This window comes from Thunnus albacares, chromosome 10 (genome assembly GCF_914725855.1).
Source record: "Thunnus albacares chromosome 10, fThuAlb1.1, whole genome shotgun sequence".
In the NCBI taxonomy this organism is placed as follows: Eukaryota; Metazoa; Chordata; class Actinopteri; order Scombriformes; family Scombridae; genus Thunnus; species Thunnus albacares.
This window is the reverse complement of record NC_058115.1, coordinates 24160793-24183694: the sequence shown is the minus strand read 5'-3', so window position 1 is coordinate 24183694 and position 22902 is coordinate 24160793. Positions and strand designations below refer to the sequence as shown.

The 22902-nt window shown below is 38.3% G+C and overlaps 1 protein-coding gene and 1 long non-coding RNA gene across 2 annotated transcripts in view; both read left to right on the top strand.

Moving 5' to 3' along the window:
• Positions 1 to 22902, top strand: part of LOC122990440 (signal-regulatory protein beta-2-like) — a 31748-nt gene that overhangs the window by 6631 nt on the left and 2215 nt on the right. The window lies entirely within an intron of this gene.
• Positions 8376 to 9369, top strand: LOC122990441. Its single transcript, XR_006405361.1, has 3 exons — positions 8376 to 8489; positions 8825 to 8886; positions 9002 to 9369. It is a non-coding gene; the product is annotated as an uncharacterized LOC122990441 (long non-coding RNA).

Genomic DNA, 22902 nt, shown 5'->3' with positions numbered 1-22902 from the left:
TGTGACAGGAAGTGCACTTTGAATCTGTAATAACCAATCACATGCATTTCTCAGTGTGACATTCAGTGTTGTGGCCACGTTACATCACCTCCTTTACTCAGTGAAATACCAGAAAGGTTCCTAACAAGAGACAATGTCAAGATGATCGTGTTATGGGTAACACTGCTTGTTCTTCATCAAGGATGTAAGTACCATCTAATTCTGTGCATTCTCTATACAACTAAGAATTTGCATGCTGACAAGATGTTTGGGGGTTCATATATCATCTTTTTGCATAATACATTTTCTACATCATACAGTGATTGTTATTTACAATATGTATTCTATATTTTCACTTAATTCAGATACGCTGGTTCCGGTGATCACGGTTCAACATGGTGAACCTGCAACTTTGACATGTGCTTTCCCTAATGATGTGGTCAGCTTTAAACAACTCTACTGGTACAAGCAGAGTGCTGGTGACACTCTGAAATTAATTGTCATACTGCATCAAAATGCACCACCTGAGTATGGATCAGAGTTTCCCCGCTCAAGATTGGACATAAATACCCATAAGAATTTTAGTAACCTGACCATTTTGAGGACAACCCAAGAAGACGAGGGAATGTACCATTGTGCAATCACGGAGTGGATTATTCCTGTATGGAGAGGAACATATTTGTTAGTAAAAGGTAATAATTGATCTATTTAACTTTAAAGCGTCACTAAATTTCCCATTTTCATTACAATACTTAAATTTATATTTGAAATATACTTCAATACCGTTTTCAAAATGTGTGTGGAGGTCTCAAGTTTTTAACATAGTTTTGCATTGCATAGGAAACACTGAAAGGACATCAAACTATACTGTTGTTCAGTGGCCGACAGCATCTGATCCAGTCCCTCCAGGAGACTCTGTGACTCTCCAGTGTTCAATCCTCTCTGACTACAAGAACAAGACGTGTCCAGGAGGACACAGTGTTTACTGGTTCAGAGCCAGATCAGATGCATCTCATCCAGACCTCATCTACACTGATGGAAGTAGCCGTGATGAATGTAGAAAGAAAACTGGCATTCACTCGTCTCCAAAGAGCTGTGTCTATCGCTTCTCTAAAAACATCAGCTCCTCTGATGATGGGACTTATTACTGTGCGGTGGCCACATGTGGAGAGATATTATTTGGAAATGGAACTAAACTGGAACTTGGTATGAAATGGTGTTCATAGTGAAAGTATTACTCAAATTATGTTGATAACATCAACATTGATAAGTCTTTCTTGTGTGTTTGTTTTCTAGTGCAAACAACGCATTCACTATTTATTGGAATAGTGATATTAACAGTCTGCTTGGCCATTTCTGTTGTTGCAATTGTCGTCTTCATCTGCAACCGAAGTCTAAGAGTATGTGAACAATATAAAGGTAAGTGTTGTAACAAACTAAATGCTTATGTTACATTGAAATCATGTTCAGACAAAGCTTTACAGTATAGGTTCTTGGGTAAAATCATGTCATATTGTATATTATTAATGAACTTTTGAACAACAGCAGCAACATGCATTCAAAAGACAAACATTTAAGTCTTCATAGAAGTTGTTTTTCCTTTGTGTACCTCATTTAACTATATTTTATATGAATAATCAAAGAAAATGTACATCCTAACGATTTTTTTAATGACATTATATTCTTACTAAGAAGTCAGATTAAGTTCCTTTATGTAATCAAATGTTTATTGTTATGATTTCATTCATTTTTAGGAATGGAAAGCACTATTTCAGAAGCTCGACATGACAACTTGCGCCAACAAAGACATGATATTGTGAGTGAAAGAACAAAATGAAATGTATTGTTATTCCATTAAAGGCATTATATATATATATATATATATATATATATATATATATATATATGTCAATTTATATATATAACTGTTTTTTTGCTGCACAGACTGAAGCTGAAGACAAAATGAACTACACTGCAATGAATTTCCCAGAAAGAAAAGCAACGAGAAGAAGAAAGAAGAAAGAGTTTTCAGATGACAGTGTGTACTCTACGGTTGAGTATCGTCTGAATTTTATCAATTCTGATTCTGTTTCTGCTTAACGATTCCCAGTTTCTATTCCAATGTGGTAAGAAAAAAGAGATCAAATGTTTAAATAACAAAAATATCTTCATTCTTTTAAGCGTTTACTATGACTTTTATTGTTTCATTAAAATAAGTCATTTCAAAGTCTTTTTAACTGAACTTTCTGCTTTTGTCCGGAAGACGTTCTGTCTCATCTTTCCCTCAATGATATAGTGTGCTGTCACTTTTTCGGAGGTCTGTAGACACAGACATGTCACATGTGTGCACTAGTGAACAGGGTTGTGGTGTGATAATTTTCCAGAGTTGTTAAATCCAGTCTGTGAGTATAACAAACTGCTGTGCAGTGTTTTTCTGATCAGCCTTTAAACGCAATAATCTGTTCCCCCCACTAGACTGCTGGATTGTATTTCATTGATCACACCAACACAGCACTGTTTTCAGTCTGAATGCAGCTGAGGACTTCCTTTATGTTGCTGAACAACAAGAAAAAGTTGAAAAAGAAAAGTGACACCTTAATGACAACAGGAAACAGAAACTTACAAACATACATAGACAGTGTGTAGCAGCTTGGTATCCCTGGCTCTACTGGGGGTGCTGGCTGATGACACACTCGGGCTGGGAGACCGGCGCCGTGCTGCCTTAAATATTTGGTCAGATTTGATGTGCAATCTGATTTACACCTAATTAGCCTCCCACATGCATTGTACTTTGCCTTTTCATTGAAGTGAAGACACACTTTAGAGCGTTTACCGCGGTCCATCTTTCTCTCAATATTGTTGTGATGTTAGCCATGCATGCTCATATGGAAACAAACAAGCTGTTGCATTGATGCATAATGGAGACAGGTCCTTGCAGATATGTAACGTGTTTGGGAACTGATAAGTGGAATCGAAATAAGAATTTCTTAATGATTCACTGGGAATCTAAATTTTGGAACCAGTTCTCGATGCCCAACCTTAGTGTACTCATGAGTTAAATGTTGATACTGTTGATAATATTGAGCACTTGCATCTGTTTGTGATTGTTTTGTTTTGTTTTGTTTTTATCTTAGCTAAATATTAAATATTAACCCTTACTCAAAAAAATCACTTAATTGTTGACAAACTTAGAACAATCATAGTCTATCACATATTATTGTTGCCTTTCTTACATATCAGCTATTTCATGTCAGTTTTATCTTTTTTCTTTAATTGTATTAACACAAAATTTTGTGTTTGTTGTCTCAATATGAAATTATTTACTGTTGCAATAAAAATTCTTTAACTAAATGGCTCAAATTCTTTCTATGTGTAATACTAACTGTGTTTTGAGAATGAAACACATTCACTTTGGCAAAATGGAAAAATAAGTAAACTTGGCACCAAACAGAATAAAATAACATAAATACTGTAGAATGAAATAGCAGAGTCTCATCTGGATCCTGATGTCTGAAGAAAACGTAACAAAACAGAACACAAACTACTCTTTTCCCTTTAGAACATGTACCAGATCAAGTGTTAATGTGAAAATTAAGAAGTCATGGTTTCATATTTGAGTCAAATTGATCAATTCATACTATTTGGACATTTCAGTTTAAGACATTTTAATACAGTTTATGGACCTACAGACATCCTCCCTGCTTAATAGCCCTAAGAGAGTACTCCATTGTAGCTTCTTTAGCTAATTGTTTTGGTTTTGGCCCACAAATTCTTTGGCAAACAGAATGAAGAGTAAAGTGTCTGAAGAGAGTTTTTAGCTTTTACTTTTTGTTTAAGTAGTTGAATATTTTATTTTAGATTTTTATTTCTGAATCATGATAATACTCTACTTCAGTGATTTACAGCCAGGGGTTACCTCTGCGGTTAAGTGTTTCTCACATCACATACATGTGTATGTGTAGGTTCCCTATACATGTTGAGGAACCTGACTGCCTCAGATCTAAGCAGCCACCTCTGGAGGTTTAGAAATGGTCCACTCATACTTCATGTCCTCAAACTTTCCAACAATTTAAAAAAAAATACTATGAATGTCAAGCTAACATCTTTCAGTCAGACATTCCTGTTTGACCGACATGCCACATTTAGCTCTTAGTATCTGAATTCACTGAACCCGTCTGTCACTATTTCCTCTTTCCTGCTTGAGAACTGCCTGAACAAAGCCCTGCCTCCCACTCGTAGCCTTGTCAAGCACATCCCCACCTTTGGCCTATGCAACCACGGAGGCTGCAGTCCTTCCAACCTGCTCAGACCATAACAAACCATAAAAATAATATTACGCATCAGTTACAGTCAGTGGTTGTGATAACAATGCAGGTGGGCACACTCTCACTGATGCTGACTGAGTTGCCAAGTCTGTATCATTGTAGTTAATAGTAAGATAACTAGAGGAGGCTAGTTAATGTGTAGTTCTCTAAACTGTGTTCTGACTGAGACCAGCATCCGCTGCACTGAGCAGCTCTCTAGAACCAGCTGCTTTAATATGTTTTTCTTACATTATTCAGAATTGGACTGATTATTCATGATCAAGCTGAGAAGCAATAGTAATAATAATGAAAATTAAAGCTGCAAGCAGCGTTGAATGGGCCTTCGCACCCTTGCGCATTCTCGTGAAGAAGAAAATAAACATGTCAAATACCAGCACGCAGGTCGGTTACATCGCTATCTCAGTCTCTCTCCTCTGCTCCCCTGTCAGGTCTATCCGCAGATCTCAATGAGGGAGTCACATCCACCTGCTACATGATGCACATTTCCTCATTTGGACATCACTCCTTGAGTTGGAGGTGTTCCCCAGAGATAAACCTGAGCTACTGACACAAGCAAAGTGCATACAAGGGACTCTCCATAACCTGTTGTTCCCCACAAAGTTAGGTTGTAAAAAATAGGCAGTAAATAAAAAGTGAAAAGCAATAATCGCCTTTGAAGTTCTTCCCTACATGTTACATGCTGTGCTGTCTCAGTGTTATGGGTGTATAAATAGGTAGAGGTCTGTCTGCACAACAGTGAAGCATTTGATTTAGCTCAGTAGTCACTGCAGTCATCTATGATCTGGGAAAATCAAATTCAAGACCCAGTGTGGGGAACTCCTATGTAACACTGCTTTTAACACTTTAATATCCTAAAAGTAAAAGCGTACTAAAAATAAAAACTGGATTTTTACGCATATTTCCACTTTTATTTGAATACAAATACAAATATAGTTAATTTTGCTGCCTCAACAAATATAGATACAAATACAAATGCACATCCCTAGTTTGTCATTTGGTGCTGAGCAGGTAGTACACAGTGGGTATTTAGTGCTTTCTTTTTGCACTATGTGAATGGTGAGAGTGAACCAAAATTGAAAAGTTGCCAGTCAGACAGTTAAACAATAACCTTAAACTCGTTATAAAGCCCCGTAAAGCCGAGGTTCACAGAAGGTTCATCAGTACGAGTGATGCCTCTCACATTACACATTGTTATTTGGCACAGTATCACAGTCTCTTTAGTGTTGATCTGTACTAATGATACGTTGCTTCATCATACATACAAGACAACATAACTAAACATAGCACAAAAAGTAAGGAAATTTGTGTTTAGTAGATTATTTCTTTGTTGTAACAATGCTCCTTATACCATTGGAAAGCCTGTTTATTTCCATTTTAAATGATACCACATTTGTAAGGAACATGCATTTGTGGGATGAGCAGCAGAGCTGAGTATGTGGGTTGCACTCATGAAAAATATGCCAAATCTTCTCTGCCAATGCCAAACAGCTTATTCTGCCATTGACTCTTGTTTGGTGTTTGGTGGATTGGATTATTGAAGTCTGAAGACACAAGACATATTGGCAATTTAACAATTTATTCATTTAACAGACAGTAGCCTCAGTAGTGTGTGGAAGAACCATACACAGCCACAACAGCCTGGCACCTCCTCCTCATGCTCGTCACCAGCCTGGTCACACACTGCTGTGGAATGGCATCCCAATCTTCAACCAGCATTTGTCGCAAGTCAGCCAACATAGTCGTGTTGGTCACTCTGGCACGAACAGCACGCCCAAGCTGATCCCACAAGTGTCCAATGGGGTTGAGGTCAGGACTGCTGGCAGGCCATTCCATCCTCTCCACTCCCAAATTCTGGAGGTAGTCTCTGATAAACCCCACTCTGTGGGGGCAAGCGTTGTCATCGTGGAGGATAGAGTTCAGTCCCAGACTGTGGAGATATGGGATTGCCACTGTTTGCAGAATCTCATCTCGATATCTCTCTGCATTGAGATTGCCTCCAATGATGACAAGCCTTGTTTTTCCAGTGAGGGAGATGCTGCCCCACACCATCACACTGCCTCCACCAGAAGATGTTACTCTATCACCTGATTGGCAGCACCTGGGGGTACCAGAAGCTCAAAACAAGAGTCAATAGCAACAGTAAAGTAAGCTGTTTGGCATTGGCAGAGAAGATTTGGCATATTTTTCATGGGCGCAACCCACATACTCAGCTCTGCTGCTCATCCCACAAATGCATGTTCCTTACAAATGTGGTACCATTTAAAATGGAAATAAACAGGCTTTCCAATGGTATAAGATTTATTGCCAAGGAGCATTGTTACAACAAAGAAATAATCTACTAAACACAAATTTCCTTACTTTTTGTGCTATGTTTAGTTTAACAGTTTACTTTTGTGAATCCAGTTTCCTTGTTTCTGTGCTAGTTTGTCTTTACAATATGTTTGGTCTGACACTTGTTTATGGTATCTTGTCTTTTTCTGATTTGTAATCAATATCATCAAATTTCTTTTATGATACTATTTTTTCACAGTTTCTCACCGGCCACTCCTGCCTTCAATCACTGTTAAAAGTGTGTTTAGCTCACTGCAGAGTTTTGCACCTACATGCAGAGTGAGGACAGAAGCTGGACATGCCGACCAAACATGAAAAGCACTACAAGATGAGAGCATTAATAGAAGAGGTCCCAAAATTCATTAAATCAAAATCTTTGAGATTATCATTAAAACGAATGTGAATGGTAAAGAATGAGAGGTGAAATATGCTTCACAAAAACCAAGATAAGACCAATGTGACAGGAAGTGCACTTTGAATCTGTAATAACCAATCACATGCATTTCTCTGTGTGACATTCAGTGTTGTGGCGACGTTACATCACCTCCTTTACTCAGTGAAATACCAGAAAGGTTCCTAACAAGAGACAATGTCAAGATGATTGTGTTATGGGTAACACTGCTTGTTCTTCATCAAGGATGTAAGTACCATCTAATTCTGTGCATTCTCTATACAATTAAGAATTTGCATGCTGACAAGATGTTTGGAGGTTCATATATCATCTTTTTGCATAATACATTTTCTACATCATACAGTGATTGTTATTTACAATGTGTATTCTATATTTTCATTTCATTCAGATACGCTGGTTCCGGTGATCACGGTTCAACATGGTGAACCTGCAACTTTGACATGTGCTTTCCCTAATGATGTGGTCAGCTTTAAACAACTCTACTGGTACAAGCAGAGTGCTGGTGACACTCTGAAATTAATTGTGATACTGCATCAAAATGCACCACCTGAGTACGGATCAGAGTTTCCCCGCTCAAGATTGGACATAAATACTGATAAGAATTTTGTTAACCTGACCATTTTGAGGACAACCCAAGAAGACGAGGGAATGTACCATTGTGCAATCACGGAGTGGATTATTCCTGTATGGAGAGGAACATATTTGTTAGTAAAAGGTAATAATTGATCTATTTAACTTTAAAGCGTCACTAAATTTCCCATTTTCATTACAATACTTAAATTTATATTTGAAATATACTTCAATACCGTTTTCAAAATGTGTGTGGAGGTCTCAAGTTTTTAACGTAGTTTTGTATTGCATAGGAAACACTGAAAGGACATCAAACTATACTGTTGTTCAGTGGCCGACAGCATCTGATCCAGTCCGTCCAGGAGACTCTGTGACTCTCCAGTGTTCAGTCCTCTCTGACTACAAGAACAAGACGTGTCCAGGAGGACACAGTGTTTACTGGTTCAGAGCCGGATCAAATGCATCTCGCCCGGACTTCATCTACACTGATGGAAGTAGCCGTGATGAATGTAGAAAGAAAACTGGCATTCACTCGTCTCCAAAGAGCTGTGTCTATCGCTTCTCTAAAAACATCAGCTCCTCTGATGATGGGACTTATTACTGTGCTGTGGCCACATGTGGAGAGATATTATTTGGAGATGGAACTAAACTGGAACTTGGTATGAAATGGTGTTCATAATGAGAGTAATACTCAAATTATGCTGATAACATCAACATTGATAAGTCTATCTTGTGTGTTTGTTTTCTAGAGCAAACAACGCATTCACTATTTATTGGAATAGTGATATTAACAGTCTGCTTGGCCATTTCTGTTGTTGCAATTGTCGTCTTCATCTGCAACCGAAGTCTAAGAGTATGTGAACAATATAAAGGTAAGTGTTATAACAAACTAAATGCTTATGTTACATTGAAATCATGTTCAGACAAACCTTTACAGTATAGGTTCTTGGGTAAAATCATGTCATATTGTATATTATTAATGAACTTTTGAACAACAGCAGCAACATGCATTCAAAAGACAAACATTTAAGTCTTCATAGAAGTTGTTTTTCCTTTGTGTACCTCATTTAACTATATTTTATATGAATAATCAAAGAAAATGTACATCCTAACGATTTTTTTTATGACATTATATTCTTACTAAGAAGTCAGATTAAGTTCCTTTATGTAATCAAATGTTTATTGTTATGATTTCATTCATTTTTAGGAATGGAAAGCACTATTTCAGAAGCTCAACATGACAACTTGCGCCAACAAAGACATGATATTGTGAGTGAAAGAACAAAATGAAATGTATTGTTATTCCATTAAAGGCATTATATATATATATATATATATATATATATGTCAATTTATATATATAACTGTTTTATTTGCTGCACAGACTGAAGCTGAAGACAAAATGAACTACACTGCAATGAATTTCCCAGAAAGAAAAGCAACGAGAAGAAGAAAGAAGAAAGAGTTTTCAGACGACAGTGTGTACTCTACGGTTGAGTATCGTCTGAATTTTATCAATTCTGATTCTGTTTCTGCTTAACGATTCCCAGTTTCTATTCCAATGTGGTAAGAAAAAAGAGATCAAATGTTTAAATAACAAAAATATCTTCATTCTTTTAAGTGTTTACTATGACTTTTATTGTTTCATTAAAATAAGTCATTTCAAAGTCTTTTAAACTGAACTTTCTGCTTTTGTCCGGAAGACGTTCTGTCTCATCTTTCCCTCAATGACATAGTGTGCTGTCACTTTTTTCGGAGGTCTGTAGACACAGACATGTCACATGTGTGCACTAGTGAACAGGGTTGCAGTGTGACAATTTTCCAGAGTTGTTAAATCCAGTCTGTGAGTATAACAAACTGCTGTGCAGTGTTTTTCTGATCAGAAACGCAATAATCTGTTCCCCCCACTAGACTGCTGGATTGTATTTCATTGATCACACCAGCACAGCACTGTTTTCAGTCTGAATGCAGCTGAGGACTTCCTTTATGTTGCTGAACAACAAGAAAAACTTGAAAAAGAAAAGTGACACCTTAATGACAACAGGAAACAGAAACTTACAAACATACATAGACAGTGTGTCGCAGCTTGGTATCCCTGGCTCTACTGGAGGTGCTGGCTGATGACACCCTCAGGCTGGGAGACCGGCGCCGTGCTGCCTTAAATATTTGGTCAGATTTGATGTGCAATCTGACTTACACCTAATTAGCCTCCCACATGCATTGTACTTTGCCTTTTCATTTTCTTAAATAAAGTGAAGACACACTTTAGAGCGTTTACCGCGGTCCATCTTTCTCTCAATATTGTTGTGATGTTAGCCATGCATGCTCATATGTAAACAAACAAGCTGTTGCATTGATGCATAATGGAGACAGGTCCTTGCAGATATGTAACGTGTTTGGGAACTGATAAGTGGAATCGAAATAAGAATGTCTTAATGATTCACTGGGAATCTAAATTTTGGAACCAGTTCTCGATGCCCAACCCTAGTGTACTCATGAGTTAAATGTTGATACTGTTGATAATATTGAGCACTTGCATCTGTTTGTGATTGTTTTGTTTTGTTTTGTTTTTATCTTGGCTAAATATTAAATATTAACCCTTACTCAAAAAAATCACTTAATTGTTGACAAACTTAGAACAATCATAGTCTATCACATATTATTGTTGCCTTTCTTACATATCAGCTATTTCATGTCAGTTTTATCTTTTTTCTTTAATTGTATTAACACAAAATTTTGTGTTTGTTGTCTCAATCTGAAATTGTTTACTGTTGCAATAAAAATTCTTAAACTAAATGGCTCAAATTCTTTCTATGTGTAATACTAACTGTGTTTTGAGAATGAAACACATTCACTTTGGCAAAATGGAAAAATAAGTAAACTTGGCACCAAACAGAATAAAATAACATAAATACTGTAGAATGAAATAGCAGAGTCTCATCTGGATCCTGATGTCTGAAGAAAACGTAACAAAACAGAACACAAACTACTCTTTTCCCTTTAGAACATGTACCAGATCAAGTGTTAATGTGGAAATTAAGAAGTCATGGTTTCATATTTGAGTCAAATTGATCAATTCATACTATTTGGACATTTCAGTTTAAGACATTTTAATACAGTTTATGGACCTACAGACATCCTCCCTGCTTAATAGCCCTAAGAGAGTACTCCATTGTAGCTTCTTTAGCTCATTGTTTTGGTTTTGGCCCACAAATTCTTTGGCAAACAGAATGAAGAGTAAAGTGTCTGAAGAAAGTTTTTAGCTTTTACTTTTTGTTTAAGTAGTTGAATATTTTATTTTAGATTTTTATTTCTGAATCATGATAATACTCTACTTCAGTGATTTACAGCCAGGGGTTACTTCTGCAGGTAAGTGTCTCTCACATCAGATACATGTTTATGAGTAGGTTCCCTATACATGTTAAGGAACCTGACCGCCTCAGATCTAAACAGCCACCTCTGGAGGTTTAGAAATGGTCCACTCATACTTCATGTCCTCAAACTTTCCAACAATTTAAAAGAAAAAGTACTCAGAATGTCAGGCTAACATCTTTCAGTCAGACATTCCTGTTTGACCGCCCCGCCACATTTAGCTCTTCGTGTCTGAATTCACTGAACCCGTCTGTCACTATTTCTGCTTTCCTGCTGAGAACAGCCTGAACAAAGCCCTGCCTCCCACTCGTAGCCTCGTCAAGCACATCCCTACCTTTGGCCTATGCAACCACAGAGGCTGCAGTCCTTCCAACCTGCTCAGACCATAACAAACCATAACAAATAATATTATGCATCAGTTACAATCAGTGGTTGTGATAACAATGCAGGTGGGCACACTCTCACTGACGCTGACTGAGTTGCCAAGTATGTATCATTGTAGTTAATAGTAAGATAACTAGAGGAGGCTAGTTAATGTGTAGTTCTCTAAACTGTGTTCTGACTGAGACCAGCATCCGCTGCACTGAGCAGCTCTCTAGAACCAGCTGCTTTAATATGTTTTTCTTACATTATTCAGAATTTGACTGATTATTCATGATCAAGCTGAGAAGCAATAGTAATAATAATGAAAATTAAAGCTGCAAGCAGCGTTGAATGGGCCTTCGCACCCTTGCGCATTCTTGGGAAGAAGAAAATAAACATGTCAAATACCAGCACGCAGGTCGGTTACATCGCTATCTCAGTCTCTCTCCTCTGCTCCCTTGTCAGATCTATCAGCAGATCTCAATGAGGGAGTCACATCCACCTGCTACATGATGCACATTTCCTCATTTGGACATCACTCCTTGAGTTGGAGGTGTTCCCACGAGATAAAGCTGAGCTACTGACACAAGCAAAGTGCTTACAAGGGACTCCATAACCTGTTGTTCCCCACAAAGTTAGGTTGTAAAAAATAGGCAGTAAATAAAAAGTGAAAAGCAATAATCGCCTTTGAAGCTCTTCCCTACATGTTACATGCTGTGCTGTCTCAGTGTTATGGGTGTATAAATAGGTAGAGGTCTGTCTGCACAATAGCGATGCATTTGGTTTAGCTCAGTAGTCAGTGCAGTCATCTATGATCTGGGAAAATCAAGTTCAAGACCCAGTGTGGGGAACTCCTATGTAACACTGCTTTTAACACTTTAATATCCTAAAAGTAAAAGTGTACTAAAAACAAAAACTGGATTTTATATTTCCACTTTTATTTGAATACAAATACAAATATAAATAATTTTGCTGCCTCAACAAATATAGATACAAATACAAATGCACATCCCTAGTTTGTCATTTGGTGCTGAGCAGGTAGTACACAGTGGGTATTTAGTGCTTTCTTTTTGCACTATGTGAATGGTGAGAGTGAACCAAAATTGAAAAGTTGCCAGTCAGACAGTTAAACAATAACCTTAAACTCGTTATAAAGCCCCGTAAAGCCGAGGTTCACAGAAGGTTCATCAGTACGAGTGATGCCTCTCACATTACACATTGTTATTTGGCACAGTATCATAGTCTCTTTAGTGTTGATCTGTACTAATGATACTATGCTTCATCATACATACAGGACAACATAACTAAACATAGCACAAAAAGTAAGGAAATTTTTGTTTGGTAGATTATTTCTTTGTTGTAACAATGCTCCTTGGCAAAAAGTCTTACACTGTTGGAAAGCCTGTTTATTTCCATTTTAAATGATACCACATTTGTAAGGAACATGCATTTGTGGGATGAGCAGCAGAGCTGAGTATGTGGGTTGCACTCATGAAAAATATGCCAAATCTTCTCTGCCAATGCCAAACAGCTTGTTCTGCCATTGACTCTTGTTTGGTGTTTGGTGGATTGGATGATTGAAGTTTGAAGAAACAAGACATATTGGCAATTTAACAGTTTATTCATTTAACAGACAGGAGCCTCAGTAGTGTGTGGAAGAACCATACACAGCCACAACAGCCTGGCACCTCCTCCTCATGCTCGTCACCAGCCTGGTCACACACTGCTGTGGGATGGCATCCCATTCTTCTACCAGCATTTGTCGCAAGTCAGCCAACGTAGTCGTGTTGGTCACTCTGGCACGAACAGCACGCCCAAGCTGATCCCACAAGTGTCCAATGGGGTTGAGGTCAAGACTGCTGGCAGGCCATTCCATCCTCTCCACTCCCAAATTCTGGAGGTAGTCTCTGATAAACCCCACTCTGTGGGGGCAAGCATTGTCATCATGGAGGATAGAGTTCAGTCCCAGACTGTGGAGATATGGGATTGCCACTGGTTGCAGAATCTCATCTCGATATCTCTCTGCATTGAGATTGCCTCCAATGATGACAAGCCTTGTTTTTCCAGTGAGGGAGATGCCGCCCCACACCATCACACTGCCTCCACCAGAAGATGTTACTCTATCACCTGATTGGCAGCACCTGGGGGTACCAGAAGCTCAAAACAAGAGTCAATAGCAACAGCAAAATAAGCTGTTTGGCATTGGCAGAGAAGATTTGGCATATTTTTCATGGACACAACCCACATACTCAGCTCTTCTGCTCATCCCACAAATGCATGTTCCTTACAAATGTGGTACCATTTAAAATGGAAATAAACAGGCTTTCCAATGGTATAAGATTTATTGCCAAGGAGCATTGTTACAACAAAGAAATAATCTACCAAACAAAAATTTCCTTACTTTTTGTGCTATGTTTAGTTATGTTGTCCTGTATGTATGATGAAGCAAAGTATCATTAGTACAGATCAACACTAAAGAGACTGATACTGTGCCAAATAACAATGTGTAATGTGAGAGGCATCACTCGTACTGATGAACCTTCCTACAGTTTACTTTTGTGAATCCAGTTTCCTTGTTTCTGTACTAGTTTGTCTTTACAGTATGTTTGGTCTGACACTTGTTTATGGTATCTTGACTTTTTCTGATTTGTAATCAATATCATCAAATTTCTTTTCTGATACTATTTTTTCACAGTTTCACTGTTTGTTCCAGTAAAATCCTCACAGGCCACTCCTGTTTTCAACCACTGTTAGAAGTGTGTTTAGCACTTGATGAAGATGAAAGATGAAAAGCACTACAGAATGAGAGCAGTAATGGAAGAGTTCCCAAAATTCATAAAATCAAAAATCTTTGAGATTGTCATTAAAATGACGAAGTGAATGGTGAAGAATGAGAGGTGAAATATGCTTCACAAAGAACAGGATAGGATCAGTGTGACAGGAAGTGCACTTTGAATGTAGATTCTGTGTTAACCAATCAAATGCATTTCTCTGTGTGACATTCAGTGTCGTGGCCACGTTACATCACCTCCTTTACTCAGTGAAATACCAGAAAGGTTCCTAACAAGAGACAATGTCAAGATGATTGTGTTATGGGTAACACTGCTTGTTCTTCATCAAGGATGTAAGTATCATCTAATTCTGTGCATTCTGTATACAATTAAGAATTTGCATGCTGACAAGATGTTTGGAGGTTCATATATCATCTTTTTGCATTATTTTCATAATTTAGTTTTCATAATTTTCTACATCATACAATAATTGTTATTTACAATGTGTATTCTATGTTTTCATTTCATTCAGATACGCTGATTCCAGTGATCACGGTTCAACTTGGTGAACCTGCAAACTTGACATGCGCTTTATCTCATGATGAGCTCAGCAGTAAAAGACTCTACTGGTACAAGCAGAGTGCCGGTGATACTCTGAAATTGATTGTGAAACTGATTAAATCTTTAACACCTGAGTATGGATCAGAGTTTTCTCCCTCAAGATTGGGCGTAAATACTGATAAGAGTTTTAGTAACCTGACTATTTTGACGACAACCCAAGAAGACGAGGGAATGTACCATTGTGCAATCATGGACTGGATTAATCCTGAATGGAGTGGGACATATTTGTTAGTTAAAGGTAATACTGTGATCTATTTTACTTTAACTTTTCAGCGTCATTACCAATTTCATTACAAAATTTGAATTTATGTTTGAGATATACTTCAATACCAGTTTTCAAAATGTGTGTGGAGGTCTCAAGTTTTTAACGTAGTTTTGCATTGCATAGGAAACACTGAAAGGACATCAAACTATACTGTTGTTCAGTGGCCGACAGTATCTGATCCAGTCCGTCCAGGAGACTCTGTGACTCTCCAGTGTTCAATCCTCTCTGACTACGAGAACAAGACGTGTCCAGGAGTACACAGTGTTTACTGGTTCAGAGCCGGGTCAGATGCATCTCATCCAGACTTCATCTACACTGATGGAAGTAGCCGTGATGAATGTAGAAATAAAACTGGCATTCACTCGTCTCCAAAGAGCTGTGTCTATCGCTTCTCTAAAAACGTCATCTCCTCTGATGATGGGACTTATTACTGTGCTGTGGCCACATGTGGGGAGATATTATTCGGAAATGGAACTAAACTGGAACTTGGTATGATTTAGTGTTCAATAATGAAAGTAATACTCAAATTATGTTGATAACATCATGATTTATAAGTCTCTTTAAGAAACATTTATACATCTTTCTTTGTGTGTGTTTGTTTTCTAGTGCAAACAACGCATTCATTATTTATCGGAATAGTGATATTAATAGTCTGCTTGGCCATTTCTGTTGTTGCAAATGTCGTTTTCATCTGCAACCGAAGTCTAAGAGTACATGAACAATATAAAGGTAAGTGTTGTAACAAACTAAATGCTTCTGTTACATCGAAAACATTTTCTGATGTATGATATATTCATTTATTTATACATTTGATGTACACGTTTGGACAAACCTTTACATTATAGGTTCTTGGATAAAATCATGTCATATTGTATATTATTAATGAACTGTTGAACAACAGCAGCAACATGCATTCAAAAGGCAAACATTTAAGTCTCCATAGAGAATGTTGATCATTAAATTCAGCCTGTAACTATATTTTATCAGAATTTTTAAATACAATTATACATTTTTTTACAAAATTATTCTTTAAAAAGCCAGATTAAGTTCCTTTATCAACCAAAATATTTATTCTTATGATTTAATTTACCTTTAGGAATGGAAAACACGAATTCAGAAGCTCGACATGACAATTTGCACCAACGTGATATTGTGAGTTATTACTCCATTAAAGACACTGTATGTTTATATCACATTATATATACATACATGTATATATACATATATATACATAACTATTTCATTTGCTGCACAGACTGAAGCTGATGACAGAATGAACTACGCTGCACTGAATTTCTCGGAAAGAAAAGCAACAAGAGGAAGAAAGAAGAAAGAGTTTTCAGAGGACAGTGTGTACTCTCAAGTTAAATGTTGATGATACTGAGCACTTGCTTCTGTTTGTGATTGTTTTGTTGTATTTTTTTTTTATCTTAACTAAGCACCAAATATTAGAGCTTACTCAGTTGCTTTATTATTGATAAAATTAGGACTATCACAGCCTATAATATTTTGTCGTTGCATTATTCACATATAATTACATATTTGGTTTTTAATTGTAATAACACAAAATTTAGTGTCTGAAAAATGATTGTCTTAATCTGAAATGATTTGTAAATTGCTGCAATAAAAAAATTCTTAAAATGGTTCAAATGCTTTCCATGTGTAATACTAAAAACAAGGAGAAAGTAAAGAACTGATTCAAGAAGGAAGAAGATGCAATTCACTCAAGATTTAAAAGAAAAGTTAAAGGTTCAAAGCCAAACACAAAGAAGCAGCCCAGGCATCAGGTGATGGAGAGACATGAACAAATTCAAAGCAGGAGGCTGGTAAGGGATTTACACCTGTATCTAGATGAATTACTGTTGTGGTAATTATTTTTATAGGCACAATCTGTTATCCAAATGTAAACTTTAGGACATCCCAACAAACAAAAGTCAAAGCATAAGATTGAAACCCACTATAAAATGACTTAAAGATCATTTAATACAGGTACTAATACTACACAACAACTCTATTAATATTTTGTTTCTCTGCTGTTAAAAGGTTAATGGCCTCATTAAATGTTGTAAACACAACACTAAAAGAGACAGATAGTGTCAGTTATTATGAAACACAAAACACTGATCCATAATTCATCCGACTGATACATCTGTAAGTCAAACTGTTGTGATTTTGATTGGGAGTTTGAGCAAATTAATTCCCCAATTTGTTATTTGTTAGTCAATTTTGTTATTTTGTCATATTACAAACATTGATCTATATTAAGAACCATATAGACTGTGTGAAAATTGAGATTTGTTTTTAAGATGGAGACTGATCTATCTATCCATACATAAGGCCTCGCAACTGCGATAGAGTGGCTGACGTAAGGTAGGGTTTACCCAAGCTTTTATTTACCACTGCAGCCCAACCTGTAATACACATTGGCTTGGATGTAGCGTATGGTAGAATCCACTACGCAAGACCATGAGTATACAAACTGAATCACTATACTTGATCTTGATTTATCAATGAGTTTCATAGGTCAGTTAGCTAAAGATGTGAAGATTTTTAACTGGGGTAAAAACCCCAAATTAGCAGAAGAGGAAGGTGGAGGATGAAAATGAAAATGAAGGAGGAGAGAAGAATAAAATGAAGACATTTAATGCCAAATGGTGATCAAGTCGTGAGCGTCTTGTATTTGATCTAAAAAAATCATAACATACTGTCAGGATCTATATGTCTGGAAATACAAGATGAACCAATTTGTGATTGGGACAAATGATTTCAAATTGGAGGCTGCAAAAGAGATTTATTATGCTATATCTTTTATATCTTATCTTACTGATACTTACATTTAAAAAATATTTTGGCTGGTGGAAATTCTGATTGGCTGGTAACTTTAAAAACAGTAGTGGACCACTGGGCCTTCAATGGTCACACACAAACACACACACACACACAAGCCTCTTTTATACAGAGAACTCGCATTATAGCCATGAAGAGGATCCGCCTTTGCTTTTTACAGTGAACGACACAAAGCCAGCATGAAGCCACCTCCATGTGTGTCAGCGTTCCGGATTCAGTGGCGTGATGGAGATAAGACTGATCAGAGCTGTAAACCCTGCCATGAGCAAGTACAAAGATGTTACTAGGACAAGGGAAGGACATTTCTCTTCGTTTGACAACGTTAAAAGTTAAATTCGACTTTTCTGTCGACTTCCTGACTCATTTTCAAAAAGATGAGAGAAAAAGAGAGAGAGAGAGTGAGAGAGCAGCTGTGGTCGAGTGAGCTAGAGAGTGAATGAAGAGAGGGAGTGCTAGTAACTTTAGTGAGGAAGCTGATGAATAAGATCAATAAAACGTTATTTTCTGATTGTTTCACAGTGTTTACGCTCTAAAGCACAAACACACCTGCATCCCCACACAGCTCCGCTCAACCCCGCAGCTGTATGCCACACCGCCTGATTTGGTCTGAATACGGGCTAACACAACAGCATCAGCTCCCAGTCCCACGGACCCAGCTGTCCCTTTTACAGCGAGGCGGATTACAGGTGCAGTATTCCCGCTTTGAACGGGCTGTGTAAAAGGAGCTAAAGTGCAATCATCACCAACAACTAAAATCAAAACAATATGCGAACTACGTCATTAAAAATAAGTCCATTGCAAAATCGCCTTCCGACACCTGTTAACTCATGTACTCAAACCACCACCTCAACAAGCTGAAAATATGCTAACCTCTTTATTTCTCCCACACATGCATTAGCAAAACTGCCAACCCAGTCTTCCGATAGTAGATGTTCACTCATGTTGCTCAACAATCAGCCAACAATAAAGGAAAGATTTTCTGAAAGATAGATATTAAGCCACATGTCTCACAGCAGCAAAGTCGAGCATTGCCAACAACAATCTTAATCAACTCTGTAGATAATTAATACAGCAGGACTCACCAGTCACTTGAAAACAAAATCCATCCTTCATTCCTTTCTACAATGCCTGTCTGCATGAGCCCTGCGTGCCCCGCGGCACAAAGACATACCTGCGCTTATTGGTTGATATGATGACATCACCTGCTCTTCATATCGGTGTGAATGTGACAGTTTAACAACCAAAGCAGGGGGATTAAAATCAGTTTTTATGACAGTTTTATGAGCTGATGAGTGTTGAGTGAATCAGGCTAATTAATGTTAGCAGCTTTATTTCCAGCCTGTCTGCGATGATGCACCAGCTGGTTTTGTTCAGTTTCTTAGAGAGGATCCCTGATTCATTTTTACACAGCTTCGTAGATACAGATTTAATTGGCTAGCAAGCTGCTTTGCATATTTTCCTTTGTAACGTCGGCGGTATTAGCAGTCAGTGGCTTTGCACTAGCAGCAGTCCGGATGGAGGAGCTGCTAACCAGCCTGAGAAAACTACAACTGTGGGTCCGTGTAATGATGAAAATGAAGTTCAAGCAATCATCTCGCCGTTGTCACATGGGCTTAACCATAGAAACATTTATGACGAAAGTGATATTATTTTCTCCTCCAGCACACCGACAGGCGGGCACTGTCCCATGCGGCTACTATAATACTGTATGCAGCTATTATAGTAAAAAGTACGGGTGCTTGTGTATAAATTAACCGTCCTTTTATTCCAAAAGTCGTAAAGAAAGCAAAGGAAGTACATTTAATAAAGCCCTGGAGGGCAGGAGAGGATGAACCCAGTTAAAGAGTTTGAGTAGAAACAGAGTAAATCTAAGCACAAGCAGAGGCTATTTGAGTGCAATGGCAGGGTTTTGAGGGACAATATTACAAAATTTGAACGCGAAATCAATAAATCATGCTCTCAATTGATATACCACGCTCTTGAATAAACATAGGAAAAAAGCTCCACAAAATCAACACGACCGAGCAATTGAGGCCATGTGAACCTTAAAGGTTAATTCGTCATCAATCATGACACCCAAGTTTAGGGCAGACTTTGTGGACATGAGTTGCGTTGATTCGAGCTGGATACTGATGTCTTGTTGTACAGAGGGACTGGCTGGGATGACAAGGAGCTCAGTCTTAGAGAGTTTATGTTGAAGGCGGCATTCTTTCACCCATGCCGATATATCAGCAAGGCATGAGGAGATCTGAGCCAAGACTATGTGGTCTTCTGGCGGGAACGACAGGGTATCATCAGCATAGCAATGGTATGAGAAACCATGGGAGCGGATTATTGCGCCAAGTGAGTCAGTGAATATTGAGGAGAAAAGGGGGCTGAGAACTGACCCTTGAGGAACCCCTGTTGATAAGCTGTGGACACATCTCCCCTCCAAGATACTCTAAACTATCTCCCTGAGAGGTAGGACATGAACCTGAGCGGATCCTGAGATACCAAGCTCAGTGAGTGTGCAGAGGAGGATTTGGTGATTAACCATGTTAAAGGCAGCTGACAGATGTAGCAGCAATAGAGCTGAGGACTGACCAGCAGCTCTAGCTGAATGTAGTGATTCTATAACTGACAGGATTGCAGTCTCAGTAGAGTCACCCCACTTTAAGCCAGACTGACTCGGATTGTACAGGTTGTTCTAAGAAAGGAATTCAGAGACTTGTTTAAAGACTGTGCACTACGTTTTTGATAGGAAGGGCAGGAGTGAAACCGGTCTGTAGTTTACAATCTGGGCTGGGTTGAATGTAGGTTTTTTGAGTAGTGGGGTGACCCAAGCTTGTTTAAATGTGTTAGGGAACACACCTGTCGTAAGTGAGGAGTTGATGATATGTGTGAATGTGGGATTAAGTGTGGAGGAAATTGTCTGTAGAAGGTTGGATAGTATTGGGTCCAGTGGACAGGTAGTGGGACAGGAGTCCAGCAGAAGTTTGGAGACCTCCTCCTCAGTCAGAGTGGAGAATGAGGAGAATGTGTCCCTGTTAGCTGGCAGCTGCAGTTTGAGTTGGTCAGGCTCAGGGAACTGGTTACTGATGGCAGAGGCCTTATCAGTAAAAAATGAGGCAAACATGTCTGCAGTGAGCAGAGTGGAGGGTGGAAGAGGAGGCGGATTGAGGAGTGAGTTTCCGAACCTCTGTGGCACCACAGATCTTGTTCTGATAGAAAGTGATCTTAGCAGTTTTTAAACTGGTGGAGAATGACGCTAGAAATAATGTTTTATTTCTCTAATGTCTCTAATGTGCTTTGCTCTCGCTGCCCCGCCGCTCGCTCTCTTCATTTACTCTTTCTCTCTCTCTCTCACTCTCTGACTGTTCATGCTCTCAGCTCACTGAGAGTCTGTTTGAGTAAGCAGAGTGGTTTCCAGTATTCCAGGATTTTCCCCACATTTCAGCACACAGATTGGTCCATAATGAAAACTGCAGAGAGCACAAAAGCCTCAAATTGCGCATCTTTAATCAGAAGTGCTCACACACAGAGCTCTCCACAATCACAAACCAACTTTCATGAGTTTTGTTTCTTTTACTTCTATAGTATTTCGTGTCTATAACATAATCTGCTGACACATCCATCAAAATAGGCTATAGCTATTAATATGACTCAGGCAGGTCTGAGATGTTAATTAATGACTGAATCTTACAATGATGTTGTTCAGGTGTCGCTGAATGTATGTGGGATTTCACAGAAACATCAGGACTGATGCTCTGTTTGTTGCCCACAGCTGGCTGTGTGTCACAGCTGGCTGCAGCATCACACAGCAGCTGAAACGATAAGTGCGTCTCCAAACTGAGAAAGAGGCTGTGAGCATTTACATATGTGGCACAGCAGTCGTAACTTCATTAACATCACGTTGGTCAGGATCTGATGGTAATTAATGTTCTGTGTTCTGCTACACACCTACAGCACAGCTGTTACACACAGATTCCAGGTTTATATGGTGGGTTTGTTTGTAATTAAGAAGCCCTTGTGGATGAATCCTGGGCTGTCAAGACATTTTTATTTTTATGCAAGTGAAAGTGCAAAACAAGCCTACTCCTCTGTACTCACTTGATCCCCCCAAATGTCTGACTGAAGATTTTGCCATTGATATCATTCAATATCATTCAAGCCTCACAAGCTTGAAGATTTGAGGAGACAGAGAGAGAATGAGTGAGGAGTGAGTATGTGAGCAGTTAATACCAACTATCTGAAGACACTAATAAGTCCACTCTAATTGTGTGTGGCAATTAGCGCTGGTCTTTGTGAGTTATAATGTTTTTGCAACAAGGCTTATTTGCATAGAAAGGGGCCAGTTTTGCATTGAATGTATAAATATTGCCTAATTTACATACATGCAGATGAAACAGGTGCACCATGACACTATTTCCTGGGCAGTGCAGTTTGCAGTGCATTTCACCCTTTGCGAGTGCTTTGTGAATTACACACAATATTTTTGTCTCATTTGCACAGGTTTAGCAGCCACACAAAATAACTAGTTTAACATTTTACTTTTATGAATCCAGTTTTCTTGTTTCTGTACTACTTCGTCTTTACAATATGTTTGGTCTGACACTTGTTTATGGTATCTTGACTTTTTCTGATATATAATCGATATCAAATTTCTTTTCTGATACTATTTTTTTCACAGTTTCACAGTTTATTCCAGTAAAGTCCTCACAGGCCACTCCTGTCTTCAACTACTGTTAGAAGTGTGTTTAGCTCACTGCAGAGCTGTGCACCTACATGCAGAGTGATGACAGAAGCTGGACATGCCGACCAAAGATGAAAAGCACTACAAGATGAGAGCATTAATAGAAGAGTTCCCAAAATTCATTAAATCAAAAATCTTTGAGATCATTTAAATGACTGAGTGAATGCTTCACAAAGAACTGGATAAGATCAGTGTGACAGGAAGTGCACTTTGAATGTAGATTCTGTGACAACCAGTCACATGCATTTCTCTGTGTGACATTCAGTGTCGTGGCCACGTCACATCACCTCCTTTACTCAGTGAAATACCAGAAA